Source organism: Corvus brachyrhynchos, unplaced genomic scaffold (genome assembly GCF_000691975.1).
Source record: "Corvus brachyrhynchos isolate BGI_N302 unplaced genomic scaffold, ASM69197v1 scaffold17, whole genome shotgun sequence".
NCBI classification, from domain to species: Eukaryota; Metazoa; Chordata; class Aves; order Passeriformes; family Corvidae; genus Corvus; species Corvus brachyrhynchos.
This window is the reverse complement of record NW_008240046.1, coordinates 14302091-14324188: the sequence shown is the minus strand read 5'-3', so window position 1 is coordinate 14324188 and position 22098 is coordinate 14302091. Positions and strand designations below refer to the sequence as shown.

General features: G+C 34.6%; 1 protein-coding gene across 1 annotated transcript in view; it reads left to right on the top strand.

Annotated features, from left to right (window-relative positions):
- The window catches only part of TENM3 (teneurin transmembrane protein 3), a 1268339-nt gene that overhangs the window by 271488 nt on the left and 974753 nt on the right, over positions 1-22098 (top strand). Inside the window, exon 4 of the mRNA XM_017744521.1 lies at positions 4460-4526. The gene's annotated coding sequence lies outside the window, so the exon portion shown is untranslated. The remainder of the gene's footprint in view (positions 1-4459; positions 4527-22098) is intronic.

The following is a 22098-nucleotide window of genomic DNA, read 5'->3' as shown; positions in this document are numbered from 1 at the left end:
GGATGTTCCTCAACATGCTCACTTGCTGTAGTTTGAAGATTTATGTCTTCCCTGGATGAGAAAAGTTTTGCTGTTCATGGGGTTGTTGTGGGATGAGTTTAATTCCAAGCCTGTTAAGATAAAATGAGAATACTTTTTAATTAGATTCCAAATGGCCAACTTAGTTAAAATGCTTATAAAATGTAAAAATCAATAAATAGTTTTGGTCCAGTCAGGATGAGGTTATTTTGAAAGTTCCCCCTCTCATCTCCAGGAGTCCACTTTTCCCTTGTCAGCAAGGGACAGTTAGGGGTTTCAACCAATTTTCCTCTTCAGTCTGCCCAAATATCATAGATACGTTCAGTCTTTTCACTTCAACTTCTTTCTTTATGTTGGTTTCTATCCTGGAAATAGTCTGGCTATTTAATTAGAATAAACATTGCTTCAGTCTCTTACAAATGTGTGTATTGTCTATTAGAACAGTGCATCCTCTCCATTTTTCTTGCCAGTAAATAGCTTCATGCTGCATCTGTACCAGCACGTTGCAGGTCTTAGGTTGCACTCTGCATTCCATGTTATGTGGTTTCCGAGCAATTTGTGATATAATGGTTCAAAAAGAATAAAATGTAGCTCATTACTGACTGGATATGCCCATAATTAATGGCTGATACCTGATCTTTCTTCAAAGCAGATAGACCTCCAATAGTCACACAGTTTTCTGTTGCACAGGTTCCATTGTCATTAGTTGTGAAAAGCAATTATTTTGGAGGACATGGATTTTAAAAATGAGAGTAAATTCTTATAGTTCAACCCATAATTTCCCATAGTTTGGTTTGCTTTCTTTAATTGATGAAATGCTATTTTCTGTTATTTTGGAGGAAAGGCACTAATTTTTTTTTTTTTAGAGTGGTTTGTGTTATTTTCTTCTTTTTTGTAATTGCAAGTGAGTTGCAGTGATCAAATATACAGATTTGTTGCACTGTAGGATGTGTACAGTTTAGATTTTTACATAGTATAAAAAAAGAGCACATTCTTGCTCTGAAGTAAAATATTTGATTTTGCTCTTAAAGGCTATTTTTTGGTTATGCTTCTACCTTGCCTTCCACCTGCATAAAAAGAACAATACCCATCCACATCTGCTTATTTAATTTAAAAAAAACAACAACAACAACAACAACAAAAACCTAAGGAACAAAATATGCTGATGACTATCTTTTTTCTTTACACAGAAAGTTCTATATAATTTATGAAAAATAATTCAAAAAATGAAGTAATTAGAGCATTTCTGATTTAAAAGATTTTGATCACATATCCTCAACCTATCAACAAACTTTTTGAAGAGTTTACCATTTTGTTTGATTTTGGTTTTGTTTGGTTTTTTTCTTAAAGGGAAATTTTTTTTTTCTTAAAGGAAAAATGTAATATTTACAGTCAGTATTGTGGAGAAATAGCAATTACTGCATGGTAAAAAAGAAATTAATTTACAACCATATGATCTACCTATCTTTCAAACATAGCAGCTTAGAAAATTTAGCTTACAATAAGTGATCTAGGGGTCATTACCCTCCAGTGTATTTGTAAACTATATAAATTATAATCATCATTATATAAGCCCTTAAATGTAATGTACAAAAAGTTAATTTTATCTGCAATTCCAAAATCGATGTATAGATCCTGATGTTTACTCCATTTTATGGTAGCTAAGGTTAGTTTGGTCCCTCTGATTGCTTAATGATTAGTTCACTGACCTACTTGTGTAACTGAATTTGTGCCCCCGGTCAGTAATGTTAAGATTTTCTTTAAAATTAATTTGGACTTCAATTAATAATGCCCTTAGTAAAGAACTTTTTTTTTTTTTCTATGAGGGGGAAAACAGGAGTCCAGATGCAGTCTTAGAGCAATTGGTGGTGGGTTTTTCTTTTCTGTGTGTATGTTCAGAGGTACACACAAATGGTCTTTGATAGCCACAGTGAGAAACCCACAACTTCCATGTCTTAATCGAAGGGTTTGGGAGGGGAAAGAAGGCAAACTGGAAATGTGCTAGTACTGTTAATTTTGCAAAGTATAAGGAATGATGAATTACAGGTTAAGAGTTGTGGGGTTTGGTGCTTTATTTTTACAGCTCTGCACAGAATTGTCACTTTTCAGCAGAGTTTTGTTACACAATGACAAAATGGCCCATGTGATTATCTGAACTGCACACCCGGAGTGGCTGCCACATGAAGTCCTAGTATTGAGACTGAATTCAAGCTTACCTTTGAGAAAATCTTGATTAATTGCCATTTATGGGTGATGGTCTTCTAGTCCTTGTGTGTAATTTTGTGTTACCTTAAAAATTGTCTAGTTTTTTTATTAGACTGTGAGGGAAAATACCGTGTGGCACATATTGTAGTTCCCTAATCCTAGTGTAACCATTATCCTAATTTTACCATCTATATCATGTAATCGGGCCCTTCTTCCACATGGCGACAGTCACAAGTGTGACATGTATATATAAGTATTTATTTAATTTAATATTTTAATTAATATTTTTAAAAATGGAAGTAGGAAGTGTGAGAAACCAAATAATTCTCTTGCTGGTATTGCTAATATCGTGGAGAGCTAAGGCTATCCTTTCTTACCTCACATACTGAATTAAATCTGATTCTTGACTCACAACAATAGTTAACTCTGTTAAATGAGAGTAATAAAAGCAAACAAACAGAACCACTAAACTTTGAGACAGAAACTGTTTGTCTTGCATTCTGGCATATTAACATGTTCCAGAACATCTCCTGCTTTAATGACCTAACAACTAGAAACAGTGGTCTTTAAATTGTCCAAGTTTTATGATGTGAATTAATACTACTGAGTAATATAGGAAAAAAACAGTGTATGATGTTACTTGATACATATAATGTGTTTTTCAGTCTGTAAAAAAAATAAAAGATGACTTCATGTCTCCTATGTTTAAGAAGATTACTTTTGCATAATATTAGCGTTTAAAATAGACAAAATGTACTTTCACTTTGGAATTTGTTTCTAGCTTTTCTTGTAGTGAAAAATATATTAGAAGAAAATAGAAGGGTTTTATTTAATTGCTTTATTGCTGAGAAATTTATGATTTTTATTTAATCTTATCATGCAACTTTCCCAACTTTTGCCCAAAGCTCTGCTGCTCTAAACGTAGTTGCTGTCTTTTATCCAAAGATCTCCTGATATAATTTACTTCTTCCCCATTTTGATCTGGAGGCCACATGAAATAAAACGTGCAGTTCTATCTTAATTACTTTCTTGATAAACCTGCAAATAAGGTTTCTGTTGCAGGATATCTATGTCTCGCCTTTAGTACTGAATCTCAGCTTTTATGTTTTTTGAAGTATGTAAAATGCTGGTAGGGTTTAAAACAAAACATAATTCTACTTAAAGAATTATAGAATTTGTCTATGGAGAAGGGGGAAATGGAACAGTAGTTGAAACTAAGATGTTTTTATGGGTACAAATGCACATTTATTTTAAAAGATCATTATAATCTGGAGTGACAACTTTTTATATTGCTTCTACAGTTGTAGGATCTCAATAGCTAAGGGCACATGGACATGTTTTATTCATTCTACTGTAGCATGTAAAGAGTCACATTAAGAATTCGGAGATAACTTCTAATTTAGAAAGCATCTGTGGATTTAACTACTTCCATGAATCCTAAACACCTGACATTGTCAATATGTAATACAATTGATGTTATTTGTTATTTCATTTACTAGAAATTGATATTTCTATATATGGATGGGAAAATAAAAGTAGGATTACCTGCAAGATTGAACAAATAATATGAAAAATGCTTTTTGATTTGGTTTTCTGTTTATTTCTTCCTGCTGTTGGAAACCCCTTTTTTTGGTCAAAATTAGAATATACCAATGTATTTTTATGATATTTAATCACTAGCTGTAGCTGATATATAAGAATGAGCATTGGCACTGTGATCAGATTTACGTTTTTCTCAGATCTGATACGCTTGATAAGTCCAGTGGAATAAGGGATAAACTGGAGATACCATTATCTCAGTTTCAATGTATTAAAAAGTCAGCAGAATTATATCTAATGCATGTCTTTAGTATCTGGTACTATTTAATTTGCCAGTTATAAGTGAATGTGTCCATAGTGTAGTAATTTGTGTCTACTGCTGGAGTATTAGAATGTATTAGAGCTTATTTTTCATTCCATTAGGTTTTTGTTTGTGTATGTTCTGAATTTTTTTTCTATGGTCCCAAGGCAGAATTTGATAGCTTATTCTGTGACAGTGTCTCTATAAAGACATAAATTCTGCTTGTCCTGCATCTGTGATTCTTAATTCATCTGGAGAGGGGAGGGGGGAGAGACATAGAACTTATTGTGGGTATATTTCTTATTTATAGCATGAAAATATTCTTATTAGCTTTTGCAATTCAAAGTTTATTCTATATTAAATTAATATATTTATGTTGTTTTGACTTCTTAACAGGCAATAACTTCAAACTAAAGCTTCATGCTTTCATTGAGAACATAGATTCTACTGCCAGGAAATAACAGTAAGTGCTTACGTGTTATAATTTCTTTTTAATGAAGAAGTTTTCTTTTTAAGTCTTTGATGTTTACTTTAAATATGTTCTGGGAAGCCATTATGACCACCCACTATATAGCCAGTGCTGAAATATGCAAGTAGGTTCTCTCAGTGGATCAGATGGCTCTTGCTCAGAATATTTTTATTTATCTTTCACATGAAGAAAAACCAAATTGGAATAAAGGCCTCTGTTTCAGCTGGCTGTAGTTCCCAGTGTTTTCATTGAGTGGGCATAATTGTGTTTATGAAACAATTTTTTGGAATTATTAAAATTATTAGAAACTGAAGTGGAAGAGTTACTATACCGTTACAGAGAGTTTTGTTATATTTTAATGGATAACAGGAGACCAGAAAAGCAGAAAATTAATATGTTAGATGGAGAATGAGTCAGCGTTCTAAAAGACTGAACCAAGGTACAAAAGTAGTTCACGATAGGCTATTTATAAGTTATTGCTTTGGGTTCTTGCAGCCAGGGTTAAAAATAAGTGGCTGTATGCCATCAACAATAATTTAAAAAAAGACTTCATTGTCTTTCATAAAGACACTGCTCTTCTTAACAGCTTTTAACAGTCTCCGTGCAAAACAATGCAATGTGAAATTACTATCCACGTTAAGGCTTTATGTCCTTTGTAAATGAATTTTGGGCACACACCTGTTGTAAGATTGAATATAAAAATAAATTTATATCAGTTGCTGTGTTTATTACCAAGGGATTGATTTAGGAAGGTTATATCTTTTATTAGCTTCCAGTTTGCCTTCAGTTTTCATTAGAGATTGAATAAGGATTGTTGGAGGGAGACAGGCAGTCTTGCACTCAGCGGCAGAGTGTGATGCTACTAGAGGGCTTTTATGACCTCAGGACATCATAGCTTGGGGCAATGTCTGATCAAGATCAGAAGAGTAAGCCCTGTAGTATTTGGAGGGGTCTGTAACAATCAGTGTCACTACAAAGCTGCATTAAGAGTAGTTTTGGTTGGTTGTTTTTGAACATAGTATTAAGTCCCTACCTCTTTTTCCTAAATTCATCTCTGCCTGTGAGTTATCAAAAACAATTATACTAATCTTCCACCTCTACAAGCTGTGGTACAATGAGCTGAGATCTAATTAAATCTTTTAAGACATGTACTGAGTATTCTTAAATCATCTTATCTCCAGTGATTTTGGTGTATATACAAGTTGACACAGATTTTGAATCATTTTTTCATTATTCTTTTAAGTAAAGGCAGAGAGTTGGTGATCTTGAAGGGAGAATCAATCAGCTTTAATTTGCAATATGCAGCTCTTAGGCTGGGTAGGATGATGCAGTTTTAGGAAACGCTTTATAACCTTTCCTTGGTCAATTTCTTTTTATAGGGCTTGTTTTTCAAAGCTTTTTATTTACTGCTAGTGGTCTGTTACACTTGAAAGCAGCAGAGTACTTTTGAAGGATTCTGTATAAATATTTACATAAATGCAAACTGCATCTCTCCTGATCATCACAAAATTGTTTAAACTTCTTCCTGATGACAGTCTGGTCTCTGTGGGGAAAAATGGATGCTCTGCATCAAATGATGCTATTTTTTGAAATATGCTGAGGGTGCTCAGGTTTGGGGTTTTTGGTTTTATGTTTTTTGGTGTTTGTTGTTTTTTGTTTTTTTTTTTTTTAGTTTCTGCAGTTGAAATGAGACTGTGGCTGGAGGAATAGCTGAGTGTCTTCCAAAGAAAATTTGGGATTTGATTTTTTAGAGAAGTTAGTAGGAAGAATTGGGCTTTCATTTTGAAGCTTTGTGGTAAACTGTTTTGTTTTGTTGTTTGGGTTTTCTTACTTGATATCTACTTTTATTTTCAACTGGTCAATCTGTTTGTCCCCACATGCTGTGATAATATTGAGCCAACGCATATCATTTGCTTCTCAACTAAGCAGTGAAGAAATGTCGAAGGTTGTGTCAGCTAGAAGTAGAGATGATATTTTGTTCCATTAGAGGGGCAAATGAATTTTAAAGGTTCACAGTAGTTGCTTAAGAGACAGTATTTAATCTTGCAAAGAAAGATCTATTTTCTGCTTAATCACTTGCCTTCTATTAATTGGATAAAAAGGGAGGATTCCGTTGCTATTCTGAATATAGTACTGAAATGTTTGTTTTACTACTAGTAAAGAATTAATTGAAAAAAATCCTGTGATGCATTAATATTTTTGGTGGCTTTTCAGAAATATATGCTAGTATTCAACACATAGTCCAAAATAATAAATAGTGAATAAATAGTGAAGCTATTCTGAACACTTCTTTCACCAATTCTGATTATATCTAGAGGCCCATGTGTACTTTATCCTGAAAGCTCAGCTATTCTAACACATGTTGTTTAAAAAGCCCTTTTGAGAATTGCTCCACTGGTTAGGGGTAACTTTTTTTATTCTTTCCTCTGTTCAGCTGTATTTCTTGCCTTTGTAGAAATACCCTATGGCTTGAAGGAGATAAAGAACAGCAGGGAGCCCGTTATCTGGACCTCTCTATAGATGACTGTTCTTGTGCACACTCATTGTTTCACTGGAGAAGGCTTATTACAAGATGGAATATTGCATTTTCAGTATATTACACAAGGCTGTAAATAGGGTTAGTAGCCCTATATTTAAAAATGAAGGGAAAGCAATAAACTATATTGTAACCAAAGTCTCTAAAAATCAATGGGTTTAGATGCCTTCTTGGAAGTTTGATCAGTAAAAGACCAAAAAAAAAAAAAAAAAAGAGATTTAATTAGAAGAATAATGTATTCCCTGGAAAGGAAAACATTAAAGTTCAGAATTTGGATAAAAACATAATTGAAAAGGGTACAATTTATCATTACTACAATATGTTAGTAAAATTATTTAAATAAGCTTTTTTATTTCATCTTGCATCTTCTGTTTTGAAGTTATGTCCATTATGATAATTCTAATAGCACTTTTTGCTTCTTTTTGCTTCTTTTTGCTTCTTTTTGCTTCTTTTTGCTTCTTTTTGCTTCTTTTTGCTTCTTTTTGCTTCTTTTTGCTTCTTTTTGCTTCTTTTTGCTTCTTTTTGCTTCTTTTTGCTTCTTTTTGCTTCTTTTTGCTTCTTTTTGCTTCTTTTTGCTTCTTTTTGCTTCTTTTTGCTTCTTTTTGCTTCTTTTTGCTTCTTTTTGCTTCTTTTTGCTTCTTTTTGCTTCTTTTTGCTTCTTTTTGCTTCTTTTTGCTTCTTTTTTTCCTCCTCTTCCCCCTTCTTAGTATCTATCCACTTGTCAGTTCTGTTCGTGAAGGTTTGGTTTTTTTCTTTGGTTTGCTCATCCTGAGTCAGAGGGTGGGGAAATAACTTCTGTGGGATTTTTTTGCTTTGGTTTTTTTTAAAGTACTGATTTGGTTACCAATAAGAAATTACAAAGATTATTTCAAGCATGAAGAGCTGTTAATACGAAAGCCATGGTGTTGACATGAATGTGCTTCTTTACATCTGTAAAACATTAGGAAACTAAATAATCCATTAGATGTTTTCAGATTGCTTTTTTCCTCTGTCTTCCAGAGTAACCCATGTATTGTGCTTGTAGAGTTCAAAAGCCTGTTGACACAGGTAGACCCAGAGTGCAGAAACCTGAGTCCTTAATTAGAATGCTGCTATATTTAAATAAAAACTTCCTAAATTACAGTAAATTAAGTAATCTTTGAGACCAATTTTTGTTTTACTTTCAGATATAAAGTAATTGGTGTACTCTAATTCATATAGATGAGACTTTTGTAAAGCAGTAACTGACAAAGAGTCTTATGCTACTCAACCAGATGAGCTTTGAGATAAGTGTACGATGCTTGTGGACTTGGTGAGTTTAGCCTTTTTTGCATAAAGAAGCATTGTTAGCACATAATCAAAATGATGACTGTCTGGGAAACATGTTTGCAAGGGTTGCTTTCACAAATGAGTCATAAGTAAAAGCTCTTCAGCTAGCACAGAACACATTAAGCTGGAAGAACAAACAAAAAGCTTGTTGGTAGATCAAAGAAAATGCAAGCATAAAAGATACTCTTAGAAGATCAGTTGGTCTAAATATAAGAATTGTAGTAATATCTTTCTGTCTTATTCTCCTCTGGTTTATCACTTTCATGTATAACTTGATTATTTTAGCTGCTGGCATTGTTTCCTTCAAAAAGCTGCTCATTTGCTGCAACTTTAATGGGATAGAGTAAAGCGTTAACAGTCTTAGGAGAATTGAGTTCATGTTCTAATGGGAATAAAATTTTTAGCCAATTCTCTTGTACTTTGTTCAGCTAACTCTAGAAAAGTAAATCAAACATTGAGGACTGCATCTGGCATGTATAAAACACACTTGTGTCTACCTATCTATCTATTGAGAGATAAATATGGCATATGATAGCTGTTGAAAGTGAGATAATATCTTCCTGTCTACTGACAGTGTATTTTCACAGATCATTCACAACATGAATTCTTGTATGATTGCTAAGTTAAAATATTTCAGGTGTAGGTGCTCCTAGATTACATAGTGATCATCTATGGCCTGAAGACTCAATCAGATTTGTTTACCATTTTTTCTCTTTGACTTTTTTTTTTTTCTTTGCTTTAGAACTGAACTTCTTTCAAGTAGGCAGGGAGTGAATGAGATGAATTGACCTGGTGGCTTGTTCTTCTTTTTCACTTTTCATTTGACTGGAAGTAGGTCCACTCCACAAGCAAAATAGTCCACCATGTAAGCACTTCTGTATCTTTTGATATTCTACTGATAGACGTGTTTATAGTGATGTGATTGTTTTCTGAATGTGACTTGGGCTGGGTTCCAGCCCCTTAGTTAGGGACAAATGCCCTGTGTAGGAAGACTATTTACCCTGTAAGTAAACAAATAAGCTTTGGTTATTGGAGCTGCCCTTCTGGTCACATAAGAGATGAAAATTCAGGCTTGGAGTTTAAATGTGCCTCTGAGGGTCTCTGTGTCTGGGTCTTGGCTAAAGCTGAGCAGTCAGTCACTCTGCTAACTAATTAAGGAAAATGTTATGTTCTGTCACAGGGAAATCTGTGTCAAATAGACCTAAGTGAAATATAATAATTCGGCTTTTTATCTTCAAGTAAGATGGAATTAAGCTACTAAAGAGCTTATATATAGCAATAAAAGAAATCTTGATCAGTGACTTAGGATTGTATTAGAGATATAGCAGGAAGAAAATGAGCTGGTCACTAAATAAGGTATGTAAATAACAATGAAGTCATATTTTGAATGTTCTTACTCATAACTTTATACATAAAAGCAATTTGCTAGTACAAATGAACTCATTCTGGTTTTGCATAAAATGCCTTCCCCTTTTCACAGAAAGGAAGACTACAATATCTAAATCATTGGAAATTTTCAGAAGACATTTTCTGGGAAGGGCTATGTGTTGTACCATCGAAGTCACTGCTGGCTGCAAAATTGAATGGGACACAAATGTGTTGCATTCATAATATTAGCTATTAAGTTTGAAATTAATATCAGTTTCTGCTTCCATTACCATGTGGTGATTAGCATAAAAGAAACTTTGCCCTAAGAGCTGTAAGGTAATTAACACGACATTCAAACCCAAAAAACATTTCCAAATCAGAAAAGGCTCTAAATGAAAATGACTGTTGGGAAAGCATTAAGGCAAGAATGATATATATTTTCTGATATATACTTCCCAGGCATCTACTTTAGGCCAAATTGCAGGGAGGGGGAGAAGATAATTTGCTGGGCAAGACAGACCTCTGATTCACTGCACATAACTATTACCACAGGAAAAAAAATTAAAAAACATTATTTCAGATTGCTGTAGTAAAAATGCATATAAAATACTGCAAGCCCATTGTTATAGAGTGACAATTTTGGGAATCATGCTACAGTGTGTTAGTTGTTATTTCTAATCCTCAGACATTAGCCAAAATATTGAGTTAGATTATGAGATTTTGATCTCTTCAAATCATCTGACAGTGCTTTCCCTAAAGCATCCCAATAGTTGTATGGAAAACAGCCTACAATTTTTCAACCTTTTTCAGAGTGGGGAATATTTTTGTGACCGTAATGGCGAAGTGCACTTTACCTTTTAGCATGCATCAAATGGATGGAGAAATGTATGAAGTCAGGGGATCAGAAAAGATAGTTGGCCTGATGTTGTGTAGTACAAAGCATGAGATGCAAAGTACAAAGCAGCGTCATTGCCTGCACTTGGTCTGCACCAAGGTCCTTAACTTCACTAGGAAGCACAAGCAGTCACCAGCTACTGATTGATTGATTGCTTGGTTTGAAAAACTAGCCCAATAGCTAGACTTTTTAGAAACTATTTGTAACTATCTCCGGTGTTAGTAACAGGAGGCACTGCTTATGAAGCCTTCAGGTGTGGGGGGCTTCTGGTTCACAGTATGTAGTTTTAAAGGTACCCTCAGCAAATATCCCACATGCAGTTCCAATGATTAGCATTAAATATAGCATTTTTCGAAATAAATCAGTATAATGCTGCATCAGCATTTCAAAGTGTCCTCATGATTACTAATGCCACAGAGGGGAGAATAAAGTTTGGAGAAGGTAATTAGAATGACCTTGCATTACCGAGCTGGTGAATGGCATTGGATTTTGTCCACAAGTAATGGAGTTTTTCATAAGATGCTGCTTATCAACAGCTTGTGCATGCAGATATCAATAAAAGTTAATGTGGATACCTACACGTGAATGTAAAATGCAAACCAAGTACACCTTACATTTTCCAAAAGCATTACAATTTTACCTGAGCTAATTTAAGAATTTTTTTCTTATTAACTTAGTTTTTCGCAAACTAAAAATCATTTCTAGAACATTCCTTAATTACCGACCTGTTTTTATATTGACAGTAGTTTGCATCAGGCAGTGTGCCTTCTCTAACAGTTAATGCCATGTTTGGGGCTACACTGCAGCAGTATGTGTTTAGTTTAATACTGGTTTATAATTTACCTGAAAATTTTTCAGAGGCTACACTAGATACTAGATTGTCTTTAAAATACTTTTCTTTATTAGTACACATAACCTCCAAATGCTTGTTTATTTCTTTGCAATTTGGTTTTAGAGCAAAGAGTTTTGTCTTAAGACAAATATTGGAAAAGTAGAAGAGAGAATGCTGACAGTCTTCTAAAACAGATGCAGAGGAACAGCAGTTTTCACTGAGCATCAAATTGTGTTTTCTTTTTCTAGTATTTCTGCCACTGACCCTTACTGTAATTATGGCAAACAAGGCTGAACTCACTGTAAGATGGTCTACTTAGAATAAGCTGACTTGTCTTTTAGCAGCCTTGGAACACACATCTTTAACTTTTGCTGCTACATAATTACTGCATCAACTGTGGAAGTGAGAGATCAGCAATGCAATGCCTATTATATGTTTTTATGGTACAGTTTATATTCACAAGGTTTCCATATTTTGTATGTTAACTAATAAGCTCTTTCTGAGGCGATAGAGATCCATGTATACCAAATAACTTAAAAATACTATACCAGTGGAAAAACTAACAAACTCCCAAAGCAAAACAACAGGAGTTATCAAAAACATAAAGCTATCTCAGCTTCAGGGAGGGAAAATCTAATTGTCAAGTAGAGGGGAAAAGGTCTCAGGAGACAAATATGTTGCTAAAGGTAGGATTTTCACCCCAGTATATGGAATTCTATGGTGTATTAATGTGAAAAGCTGATAACTGAGTCACTGTTAACTGTTTCCCTGCTTATCAAATCATTAAACTTGAAAGGATCCTTTACAAAGGATTTCTTTGCTGTCTGATGATGACAATCTGCATTACACTGATGTAATGTCCAAGTTTAACCAAGCTCCACTGATGCAATTAAAAACCAAAAATATACTTTAAATCCTTTGCATAACAAGCTAAGCTAAAGAAGAAGCCTACTGAAATATGAAGTCCCTGTCGCAGAGTGATTTTATCCTGTGCTCATATAGTTTGCAGGGAAGGGCAAAGATTTAAAAACTAGATTTTCTTAAGCAAATATTGAGAAAATGTCTCATTTTGACAGTCTTCTGATTTTATGCTGAATGAAATGTTAACTTGAAATTCATCATCCAGTTTAAATGATTTAAAGGCTTACTGGAAAAAAAAATCCCAAACAAACATACCTGTCATACTGTAGAACTAAAAGAGTCACTTTCAGATAAAGTGAAAAGTAAGATGTGGGTATTTGGTATTTGAGCTCTTACAAGCTCCACTACACATCCACTGGAGTTATCTTTGTTTCATCTATCTTACTGGTCAATGGGTGTGCTGAACAGGAAAAGTTATCAGTTGTACATCTCTAATCTAAAACTTACTTATAAAGGAGGGTGATGTTTACAATACAGAAAATGAAGGCCTTTTTTCAAAGTTGTCAAGAAAATATTGTGAATGTGTCTTTGACACTTTAAGTGGGCATGTCTAGGCTTTCAAGTGATGTATAGAGTATTCTGTTTCTTGGTCCTTATGGTAAACAAGGTGGCATTATGGTTTGGCAGGGCAGTGCCTTTACATAGATCAAGATCATCTCAAGATGATAATAGTAGCATCTGAAGGGGAGCCACTCCGGTTAGCAGCTATCATCTCTTAACAGTGAATTGTCATCATTCTCATATTTATTCTTTAATGTGGTGTAGTCCAGTACTAGTTATAGCACCAGCTTACATGATCAGGGAGGCTCAACCAGCAAAATTGTGCTTAAATGGCTTCAACTGTGACTGGAACCCCAGCTGAAATGTTCCTGGGTCTGTCTCCCTGCTTCCAGATTTGTTGTACTGTGCACTACAAAACCACTAGATTCAGATTATATAAAGTCTGGTGGATTAATTCTGAGATTTGTGATGAAAGAAATGTCAGCATTTAAATATGCTTGATTTAATTAGTTAGGTTTCTGTAGAAGACATGCACAAAGGGGATAATTCCCCAAAACAATGAATTTATTTTTTCTTCCATGTATATAGACTTCTAGTTTACTCAAAACTGATAAACTACAAAAGTTATTAGTTTCTATTATTTATATGTAGCTTTTCTTTAAAGTCAAGTTGGAAGCAAAATAATGACTGAAACTTGAATTGAGTTTCTTTAAAATAATTTCAAATATCCAGGCTGCCTGGGATTCTAGTACCTGAAGGAAACTATAATAGGATACATGGGTATTATTCAGTGGGAGGCAAGTTGCAAAATCAGATACTGTAACAAAAGAGAGAAATGTTTTAACCTTTTATACTGTAAGGCAAGTATTACAAAGATTATTAGTAGAGATGCAGCATAAATTTCTTCCAGATGTTTTGTATTTCAAATATTTTTTAAAAATTATATTTTGTTCTAGATTGAATCTGTTTGAATTAGAGCCTTCCCTCTAAAATCAGGAAAACACTTTTCTTGATATTTGAGTTTGAAAAGTCATCTGTATTCTGTGCTTGTGCACTCCCATGTTCATGTTTATTACACAAGATTAAATAAGTGCATCCTTTCATAATATTGTTTGACACATTCAAGGATTTTCAACAATCATTTCACTCCACTATACTTTGAAGCATGTCTTGAAATGTAGTGTATTCAAACAGGCATGAGAAGAAATGTTTTCCAGAACAATTCAAAACTACATTTAGATGAGAAAACTAAGTGGTATGATATAGTGCGGTGTTGCTTCTCTTGGGAGTAGAGTTTTTCTATATCAGTTGAAGCATTCTGGGAATCTAAGGTTAACTATATACAGCAGTAGAAATGATTCAAGGAGCAATGAGGCACATGTTCATAAATAATTGCTGTCACAGTTGTAAATTATTTCACAAAAATTCCCCAAGGAGTTGTATTGCTCTTCATAGTTCTACTGTTGAAGTGATCCTTTCTATGGAAAGATTTATAAGCATAGATAAATTAGACTTCTCCTTTTTACTTCTGGCTTGTTTCAGATACAAGATTTCAACTTTTTTGTGTTGTCTCAAAAGATTCCAAGCTTGCATGACAAAAAAAAATGTATTAGAATTTATTATTTTCTGTAGTATCTTAGTTTTCTCTTTCTTGCATTCATTCTCTCTTCTTTATGTGCAGTAAAGTGTGGAAAAATGTGATCTATAGGTGGATGAGGAGGGGAAGTGCTAATTCTAGGATTCTGAAACTTCTCTCTGAAGGCCGTAAGGGATACAGAAGGAGCTGGCAAAAAACCCTTCCCGTGGACTGAAAAAGCATTATGTCGGAGCAATATCACAGAAGAACCTATGTAAAGAATCATAGCTCTTCTAGCAGAGACTGGCTTTCTCTTCCAACAAATCAATTATCTTCTCTGGCCACAGCTGTCTCATGGCTAGAGGTGGCTGTGGCAGTGTTGCAACCTGGTCAGCTGGAAAAGAAGAAAAAACAGTGATAGAGTTTTATTCGGTCTCTCTCACTTTGTAGCAGCGTTACCTCTGATCTTCCATCCATCACAGTTGGGAACTCACTGAAGTCTTTGGTTGCTCCAGTTCACTTTTTTAGTCCCCCCTGAGGGGACTTCAGACTATACTACTACAGATTGCTACTTGGGGTATGTTGCTCCAAGACTTATGGCGGATATTTTAACCCAACCCAGAGGTTTCCTCTTCCATTTAAATCTTTCAGCTATGCAGCAGCCCTGTTGCCTGAGAACCTCTGGGGTTTACAGAAGGGTAGTCTTCCCTGTTACAGCAATTGCACGGAAAAAACACAGGATATGAAAAAAATTCAATATTTCATATCCAGTAATTAAGATTTTCAGAGGTTCCCTCCTCTGACACCAAAGCAGACATAGAAATCAATTATTACACAAGCTAGAATAGTTTTTGGAAATATATATAAAGCTTGCAGGGCTGTATTATATCTTAGAATTTGTGATGCTTTGGAAGCCAAGGTAAATTTGGGAATTCCCTTCATTGAAAGGCTCTCCTTATGTGATTCACTGAATACATGGTACAGATTTTCAGATTAATTTCTTAAAATTTAATTGGATTTTAAAACTGATTCCACTAAATTTGGCTAAAATATGTTTTGTGTTAAGCTTGTTAAAGCAAGAACAGGCAAGTAGGACCATGGAGATGTTACTAAATTCCAAGTATTCAAAGTGAGAACAATCAACATGTAAATTATTGAGCTGTCATGTTAAATGAAGCTGAATATTTTTAAGTGATTCACATGCAGATCGTTAAAAAAGACTCTGCATTATCAAATATTAGAAGCTCAAGTTAGGGCTCATTACTTTTCAAAATTAAGGGAACAATAAGACCTAATTTTTGGAACTTAGCTGTGCAGGAAGTGTGTGAGGCTGATTCTCTTTTTCTGACAATAGAATAAGTTCTGTAGTAACATCTGTTAAAGAGCAGTTTCATGCTTTTTATATATTCAATTGTCCATCATTTCATTAGTCATTAATCTACATGGATATAGTTCTTAATTTTACTGCAATATGTAAAAGCATAAATTTTTGCAAAATAAAACTTGTAAGTACCTAATTGATTGTTCTTTTTGATGAGGAACTAAATAGTTAATAATGCTGACAAGTCTTTAAGTATGCAGGTAAAATAGGCTCCCTACAGAGCTGAATGCAGCTCTTTCCATCTTAGAGCTATTGTGCCAGACTTTCTGAAGAGCAGCTTTTATATTTAAGGATTTTGTCAATGTGAAGACTGAATCTTAAAATAAAGAATTTGAGTGAAGTGACACAAGCACAGAAAATATTTTAATACAGGAGGGTTGCTGGTGATGTATACTTATTCATACAAGTTGCTTCAGACTTCTGCTACTAAGAGAACAGGGGTGACTTTATTGCTGTAACAGTGTAAAACTCTTTTGGGGGGCAGGGGGGAGACAAGGAGAAGTCTTAATCAAATTGAAAAAGAATAAGTTTAATTGAATTCATCTGATGCTAAACAGAGGTCTGCCTCAAGCTCTGTGGTAATGAGTATTTCCACTTAATGTGGAGTTGATCTAGACATGCAACATTATTCCTTAAAACTGTCATTCCTGTAACTGCTGGGCTTGGTGTTTGCAGTATTTCAAATGCAGTTGTGTGAAGGCTTTTTCTTTTTTTATTTTTTTCTTCTCCCCAATTCTTCACTTTCCCTTGTCAAATATAATAATTATTGATTCACTTTAAGTATATAATAGTAATCTGGTTTTAGACACTTGGATCTGTATGTACCACTATGGATGCAGACACATGATCAAACCATAATAGTCTAATGAGCTGCAGCATTTAACCTGCTGTAGTAGATTTTGTGGATGTGCCTGAGAGAGGCTTCTGTTGGATAGAAAAGTGAATTTCAGAATACATTTGGTCAGAAATGTCTGACAAGTTTGAACTAGCACAGTTCTTGTTATGCTGCGAAACTAATAGTGTTTGATTAGGTTTTTGTGCTTTGCTGTCAGTCTTGCTTTGGGCAAATCACTTCCACTCTGTGTTTGTTTGCCTCTGTAAAACACCACTACTATCTACTTCCTTTGAACTGTTAGTAAGTTTGAGTCAATACAAGGTTCTCTCTGAACCTTAAACCTCTCCCAGAGTTCTTCATTACAAAACTGCCCTTTCACTACTTTGCAACCTGCCCGTTTAGGGAGATTGGGGATATTCCCAAGAGTATTGCTTGTCAAAAGTACTGCAAGGCAATACCTGAATTCAACCTGCAGTTCTCAAAATGTGAGGGAGGGTTCTTTTAAATATGCTGGCCATAGCAAGCAGGGACTTGGCCTCAGGGGGAATTACTGTTCTGGGAACTTGCATGGTGTTAGTATCACAAGGGATACTAGTAAGTGTTCACAAAGTAAATGTGATTTTGGGGACTGTTTCAGCCACCAGAACAGAGTATTAGTATCAAATAACAGGAGCAAATTAAATGGCAGCCTACTATAAGGAAGGGGGGGGGGGAATTGTCAGATTCCAAATTGGGATCATATCCAAAAATTTTTTTCATGTGGAAAATTTATTGCATTAGGAAACTGCTTTTACTTTATGGTTGCTTTGTGCCAGGGTTCCCTCACCATGTGTGTGCACAGAAGTATGTGCAAAAAGGTGCCTATTCTAACTTTAATATTTAAGTACTCTATTTGGAGTAATGTAATCCTGCTTTGCTGCAAAACTTAAGTCCCAAAAAAATTGAAACATAATTTTACACCTAGAAAAGACCAAACTTAGTTTCTCATTGTGATATTACTCATTATTCCCTTAATCCATGGTTCTCAGGTGAATTATACTTCATTTTAAGAATAGGAACGTAGACTGAACTAGGGCCTTGGGATGGCTGGGACTTGGCTTAGTCTCTATTTTGGTACTGATTTAAAGCCCATGTATGCTACCTGAAATATAATCAAATTACTCATGAGATCTCTGCTCCTACCATTTGAGAGCATTTGTACTTTTGAAATGAAGTGCTATAAAGCATAGGCATTTCTTTCTGGTATATACAAGATAAGCTTATTCACAACTTTATTTTAAAACAGAATTTTAAAAAAGAATTCTCAGGACTAGCTGTAGGGTCTGAGACATTGAAAAAGGAAGGGATATTTTCCTTTTTGATGAAGCACACCAGGAGTTAGTGTAAGGAAAAGCAACTTTTTTGTGAGGTGTAATAAATGTTCATTTGTTTACTGCTTTCTTAGCCTCAGTTTCTGCACAGCTAAATTATCAGGGTAAATTAGGTATATTGCAGTAGCACAGGGAAACCAAGCAGTAAAACAATTGTATATACTCTTTACCTGTGAAATTACCTGTAACATGCTTTCTGTTAGTACAAATTAACAGCCACAAGAAGTAAGTTATTGTTCCTATTTAAGCCTTGGCTTTCTGTGTAATTTGGTCTTGGTGGATGGCAGGCAGAAAAAAATGGCTCACCTGAGCAAGTCACAGCTCAGCCCTGTGCTCCAGCTGGGTGGGATAAGCTGTTCCAAGGCCACAAGTTCAACAGCAGACTGGATCTGGCTTTAGGGCTCCTGCTTCTAATCAAGAATGTTGCAGCTACATGATGATAAGCAACGATCTGGTACAAACATATTCTGCTAACTCAACAGTTTTCTGGGAATTTTGACAAGTCAACATTATTGTCAGGCTTTATGCCAGATTGACTATTATCTGTTCGACTGTAGCTGTCATGTAACCACTGTAGAGCATAAAGCTATCACAGAGGCTATATTGTCTGCACCATCTAATTTGAGGGGAAAATGCAGTTGTGTTCTCATGTCTAATACAAATCAAATCTGTATTGCAATGCACAGCTCCAGTATTAATGGTTATGGAACTATAACTTGAGAACACACTTTTTTGACTGTTGTCTCCTGGCTGGATGCAGGCAGGATGAACATATATCTTTTTTGCAAAAGACTTTCAGCGCTTCAGATGCTTGCATGCATAAGTACATGGTATAAAAGTATGGGGATAACATAACATTCTGGAAATTTGAGTGGGACAGAGTGAGTGGTGTCTTGGGTTCATTGTAATTCATTGCCTTTTATCCTGTGCTCTTTCTGTATTTATCACACCAGTCCACTTTATATACATTTCATATGTGCATAGTGACAAAAAGGATGGGTAAACATAACAATGAAAATATGGTCGTTTATTTCAGTAGAGTTTAGAAATTAATACTCTGAAACTGTTGGGTTCCCTCTGTTACTAATGAACTATTAGGAAAAGGCAACTTTTATGTTGCAACAGATAATTTTTTTATATCAATGTACCATAACAATACTTGGACAATACCGTGAAAATCAGTAAATAGAAAAAGCTTACCTTTGACTGTGATTTATTATGCTTGAGCTAAAGGACAGTATGCTTTCCCTTCTGTTTACACTCAATTTGTTTCTGCTTGTGTTGCAGACAACATGATAGCTGTAATGCAGTGTTGTGTTTTCTGTCTGAAGTGATACCTGTATAACATGTCAGGCTGAGAAATCTTTAAAATATTAAATTGAGTCAGATATTAACTGCCTAGTTTTTCCAAGGTAGTGATGAAATTTACAGTGCGATTTAAGTTACTGAATGGTGAAGACTTTTGCTTCATAATTTGTATACAAAGAAGGTACTAGTGATGACTGACTAAATGTGGTAAAGAGGATTTGTCAAAGCAAATATTATGTATGGTAAGCCCATGAGCATAGCATTCTGTAGAAATGGTCTATGAAAAGTGCTATTAAAATCTAGATTTATAATTTCTCTTGAGTACCACATCATTGGAGGAAGTGATGTCCAGATCTTGGAGACGATGAAGAGCTTTATTTTCTTCATCTCTCTCTAGCAATTCTGAGACATCAGATATGCTTTCAGCTTTAATAACATCATATCCCCATGCCTTCCCCTCCCCACCCCCCATCCTTTTTTTTTTTTTTTTCTTCCAAGAAGAGGCTCTGGAATGAAATCTGGTCTCTGATGTAATTTTTCCACATTCTCCTTTCCTCTGTAGCATAACCATGGTTTATTTGCAATTTAGTCTTTTTCTTTCCACGGCTCACATGATTCTAATTTTGGGGACAGGGATGTAAGAAGAATGGCAGCAAATGGGGAATTGAACAGTTATGAGACCTCCTGAATGGCCAATGGAAATTTGAGAGACTGATTTCTGCAGGCTTTTAGCAGTCATTTTCATTCTCTTGATGTTCTTGCCTTGAGTTCTCCTAGACTGAAACAGGTACAACACATCTAAACACGATAAAACGATAAGCAGTCATAAAATGCACTTGTGTACACCCGTGCATGATGCATGTATATACACACACCAGTGTATATATAAATTAAATTTCCTTGGGACTCTATAACTATCATCTTTTATGTGCTTTAGCACTGGCAATCATGAAAATCATAAAATCACTGAACTTTTTTTTCTCACGCCACCTAAATTTATTTAGTCCTTATTTATAATAATTAAATATCAGCTGCATTCCACTTGACTAATTTTAACCAAAATTCATATATTATGCATAACAGTGTTTTGGCAGAAGAAGAGAGTTCATATTTTTATGTGACAGTTCTAGCTATTTTCAGTTGGTTAAAAGTTGGAAAGGTATCTGTATGTCTCCTATGTATTTGGAATAGGCACTCTTATATTTTGACTGAAAGGTGCAAGGCTAGTACATGTACTTCTCATTTCCCTAGTGTATTTTTTGAAGGGAAAACTGTACTGAGTTACAGAATATTCTGAGTTGGAAGGGACCCATTGAGTCCAACTCAAGAGAACGGCCTGTACAAGATTTGAATCCGCAGAGCCTGGGCATTATTAGCATCATCCTCTGGCCAACTGAGCTAATCTCAGTATCAAAGCAAGAGTCATCTTTAAAATTGATGTTTTTGTCTTAAGGTTTCATGATGAAGAATGGAAGCTTCCAAAAATTGTGGTGTAAAGTTGATGATAACTTTTTTTCCAGTTTTTATTATATTTTAGGAGCAGTTGATTTTTTTATTGGCAAACTGTGAATTAAATAGGAATTTATTTTCAGAAATCCATTATCTCTTCCTGAGAAAATTAGAGGTCATCGTCTAAGTGTCCAAAACACGCTTTTTGATTAAAAGGCCTACAGTAAATATTAGGGTTACATACTTCAGTTTGTGCTAGAGATCCTAACTGTATAGAGTGAGGATACACTTTCAGTGGTGGAGGTTTTTTAATATATTAACAAAAATACTGTCTACCAAAGTTATATGCATAGAACTCTAGGACAACTTTTTCCATTGCAGTGCCTCCATTCCAAAGCCAGAGTAGAGACAGCTATTAAGAAATATGTTTATGGCAAATTGGGACGTAACTATACCCTTCAATAAGTAATCTAGAGTACTTTGCAAAATGGATAATATTCTTAGTTAGAAACAAGAGGAAAACACACTATTAAAAGAGGAAAAAGGCTTCCACTGAACCAAAGGTAATAAATTCAAAACTATTTGTATTTATTTAAGAAACAAATATGTGGAAAAATCATGGACACAAATATTTGAAAATAACAGTAAGAAGGATTTTGTCCATTTCTTTGTTGTAATATCATTATACCACACAAACATTAATGTCTCATGTTTGCATTAATGAAAGAAAACATTATTGGAAGAAATAAAATACATGACAAAGTGGCATGTATCAATGAATCTTGCTTCCTGGTTCTAACAGTACTTACCCTGAACTTTGAGGTTCAGTGGTATTCAACATAATGAAGCTATTTTCTTCATCTTTTGCAGCATTAATCACTGAGGAAAATAGGAAGACTTTGATAAATTGCAAGCATATCTGCATCCATCTACCAGCAACCTTTGTAGTCTTATCCCATTGTACCTATTTCAAACAAATTCTAATATAACCAAGATAAAACTTTATTTTGCATATACATGTATAATTCATTTGTACACTAGACAGCTGCCAACATTCTTAGCTGAGTTTTAAACTGTAACCATGTTTAGATGTGGTGTTTGAAGGTATTGCAAATTTGCATCTATAGGTTTTCTTATCAAATATATGCTTTCTGTAATTTCAGGGCCTGAGCATCCCTAATCTTTTGATATTTCTGAGTGGAATTTTAAGGACACAGTATTACATTGTGGTTTAACCTAATACAGGCTATATTGGTAGGAACATTATTATTGAAAACAATATTCCT